Below are 4,359 nucleotides of genomic sequence, written 5' to 3'. Positions count from 1 at the left end.
TATATGTATATATATGAAGATAAAAAAGATATACAAGTCTACGAAATATATGCTTATAAATGTACGTACATATGTATATGCGAAATTAAAGTCAGGGGAGTTTTTGTTGATTTGAAAATATATATATACATTGTGTGACAAGTGTGGCTTAAACAAGCTGGTGTATATGACTATTTGCTATCGAATAGTTAAATACTTATATTTCATGTAGTGCGTTATTATGCTTAGTAATTCAATGTATAAGTTTAAATTAGTTTTTCATACATATACATATTAAACTTAATTTCTAATACTTAATGAAAAGTGTCTTCCCTTTTATACAATTCATAAAAATAAGTACATATTATACAAATTTACAACATTCTGAAGTCAGTTATTTGAAAACAAAATAAAAATAATTACAATTAAAATAAAACACGTAAATATATTTTATTACTACTTCAGATATTTTAATGGCATGCAAGTTTGAGTTAACGGGAAACCCAACTATTTCAATGGTACTTTTACAACTTTTTTAATGTGTATATACAATCAAATATTTCATTTAAAGAATTCATCATATCAAAGATGCATATTTAAACAGTATTTTGAGAATTCGAAAACTCATCCGTTGGTACCTCATCTTGCAAAACATATCATAAAGCATTTGCCATGGATAGTATAACTCATTATTGGTTCAACTAAAATTAATAAACCAAATATATTCGATAATACATGGATACGTCTAGTTAAAGAACGAAGGCAAGATATAAATATTTTAATTTTTTAAAGAATTTAAAGAAAAAACTCACGTTTTGATTATGTATGAAATTTGACTTCTATCGCCAATTCAAGAGTTCTAGTTATGGAGAACTTCGAGTTATAGAAGTGCAAGTTATGGAAGTTCAACTGCATTATAATAACAGAGTAATCGAGTGCTTTCATCTCCAGGGTGATAATAGTCTTGTGATTTTTTTTTCACCAAGTAAATACTCAGTTGCTTACTCAGCACATACTTAAAGGTCAGGCTTTTTATGACTGACAATAGTTTACATTTTTATTTTGCTTCCTAGGTAGACGAAACAATTTACGACTTCAAATATGTATATACAACTGCGTTCGAAATAATAGCAGTGGCTAATCAAAATTTAAATAAGTGAAATTATTATTGGGAATCTGTGTTTAAATTGATATTTAATACAGTTATCATATACATGGAGTACCGTTAATTTTTTGTGCAACGTAGTTCTTTTTTGCTGTGTTAATTAATAATAGCAGTGCAAGGGAAATGGCCATATTAGTGAATACATCGCTCTTTAAATTTGAAAACGCATTTCTCTTACGAAAATGGGGCGTGGCAAAAACTTTTTTAAAGGATAACGAAATCTCATTAAAAAGTTTTGGCGGCAGAAAAATCTTACACGTTTATTGAAAATTTCGTCTGATGTTGTGTCAAAACGCATCTGAATGCAAAAAAATTTAAACCAAATCCTGAAACAAGGGAAGAAATTGAACTTTTTCGCGGCCATGGTTGAGAACAGTGGTGGGTTTGTCACGAGAAAAGCGAATTTATACTAAAAAAACTAAAGACTGGTTAAATCTTAGTGTTATTGAGTCCACAATAAGACAAGAGTTAAAAACAGGTAACATTTTTCGAAAGGCATTGTAGTCCGACGGAACGAAAATTATTTTATTTTGTTCCCGAGACCGTCAATAACGGCTAGAAAAATCTTTATTCTATCCTAGATTTGTTTTCCGAGCTGTGTAACATGGGTTTGTTAAACGTATTGGGAGGCTTCTTTTACTACGGTATAGGTGCCTTATATTGGATTTACAAAAACATGGATACTAAAATGTACATGGAAATAATTGAGCCGACTATGCTACCATACGCTGAATCGAAAATCGCACAAAAAAGGGTTTATCAACATGACAACTACCCTAAGAATGCCATCAGGTAGGTAGTCAATGTGTTTACTTCACATGGATTTAGGGTTATGGGTTACCCGGCTCAATCATCTGACCTTAATTGAAGTGAGAATCTTTGGGCAGAAGTTAAGGGGTTATATGCAGTTAGACGGCCGAAAAAAAGTGAATTTTCCAGAATTTTTTCTGAGAAAACTTTTTAATTTATTGATCCAAAAATTTATACACATATTATGGTATCTTTTAACTGTATTTTAAGACTTAGTACTAGTAAAAATATTTATTTGAAAAAGGGCTACAGCTGATCTCCAGGAGCTCCTCTCAAAAAAGACGTTTTGCGGTGACCACTCTATCTCGGAACTGGATCATCCGAAATTAAAAAACCAAACAGATTTCGTTAAAATAATGTTAAATCTAGTAATTAATCGAAGGAATAAGCAAAATAAAATTGTTTGACAAAATGGCGGTTTCTCAAAAAAAAAAATCGATTCTTCACCGAAATTGTTTATAAAAAAAATATTTATCGGAGAGAAAAAATCTTCGATTAATTACTAAAAAATATATTTAAGAAGGTCGTGTTAAAATTTGAGACTAATCGGTCTAGCCGTTTTCGAGTAATGTTGGTCACCGACTTTGAAAACACCATTTTGAGAAAAACGCGTTTAAAGTTTGGACCTTGTACTTCCAAGCACTCTGAAACGCCTTTTCAAATTTTTCATTTGCTTGTAACTTTGAAAATATTCACCGGAACGATATGAAATTTTCGGTGTGTATTCTTAAATATATGTACATTAAGAAAATGAAATAAAAAAATCGATTTTTTGAAAATTCTAACTGTATATAACCCCTTAAGGAAGCTCCATCAAATTCGAAGCACTTATGGAGTATTATGAAGAAGATGGGCAAGGCCATTCCTCTCGGGGAAACGAGGGCATTTTATGCATCCAACGATAATAATTCGACGATGTATTAATTATTTAAACTTCATTTTGTTTTATCATAATGAATAAATTTGTGAATTTAATGACTGTGAATAAAAGAAACCGGGTACAATTGTATTTGAAATATCGGGAAGGACTTTATCTGTTCTGATTAAGCTGGTATTGTTGCTTAGCGTCAGTTTACAAATACACACGATTACGTAGCATTTTAAATTAATTAAACATAAAAAGCAGTAGAACAAAACTGTAATAAGACTTTTTTAGCCTTTACAGCTTTTTTAAAATGCTGTCAACAATGCCCACGAAATTATCCAGTGTTGCAATTATCAGCAGTTTCGATTAATTTCTATCATGCACACGTATGATCAATTCACGTTCACTTCATCGCTGTGAAGCAATTAATTGCTATGTATGTATGTATGTATAATTGTAATGCCAAGATGCTTTCATTCAGTACCTTGCCGTGCTAGTGAACTCGTATAATGAAGACATCAGTCTGCTATTCATAGGTACACAAACACACCAACAGATGTACTCATATGCACACACCTAAATGCAGGATCACACATTCGCACGTACACGTAAAATATTGAAACTCTCTTCTTTATTTTTATGAGTACAAAGAGAATTTTTTTATAAGAATTACATGAATGCATACATATGTATATACAGGGATGGGCACCACACAATCAAACGAGCATCACAAAATGAGATTGTGTTAGTGCGCTTACAGTGGGACCAAGCGAATCATGTGCTGAACACATAGAAGACGACAAGCGACGAGTGACATCTATCAAATATTAAAATACACGCATTCTTATGGGCTCAGATTTTTTGACAACAGCACGACTACGCGACAACAGGCTTGTAGTTGTCGTTGTCGCCAAATTAGAAATGTTTCTAATTTTGCCGACGACAATGGCCGCTGTAGAGCTGCCACTAACATGTGAAATGTAAAATTATTCAAAATTCTCACAAGTATGACGTTATTTTGCCAGCAGAAACGTAAAATAGCTTTGATATATCATTTATAATAACAATCGATTATTTAAAACAAATAAATCGACCATTTTTACATTTTTTGCGTAAATAATTTCACTTTAAACTAAATATGTAAATTTTATTGAAGTGAAAGATGTTAGTACGGCAACAATGAAATTGCTGTTTGATATGCCGCTGCCGTCTTCAAAATGTTCAAGACGCTGGCTTTAAAGCGACATTTGTGATCTGCCGTCGCTACATCGTGTCGTGTCGTCGTCTTTGTGTTCAGCACTTAAGCGGTCACAAATATTCAGTCTGCATGCAGAGGTTGAGCGAGTAAGTTTATGCCGCACGATTGCACAATACGAATATGTGCACGAGCTAATGAATGTAGAAATTGATAATTATTTATATTTAATATAAATTATACTAAAATTTGGTAATTAATTATTTAAAAGAGTAATTCTATGCTATTTTATAATGAAAAATTTGTTTTCATTTCATATGTAATATATATAACTTTGTCCGCATC

The sequence above is a fragment of the Zeugodacus cucurbitae genome, chromosome X (assembly GCF_028554725.1).
Source record: "Zeugodacus cucurbitae isolate PBARC_wt_2022May chromosome X, idZeuCucr1.2, whole genome shotgun sequence".
NCBI lineage: Eukaryota > Metazoa > Arthropoda > Insecta > Diptera > Tephritidae > Zeugodacus > Zeugodacus cucurbitae.
The sequence above is the reverse complement of the archived record's forward strand: the minus strand, read 5'-3'. Positions refer to the sequence as shown.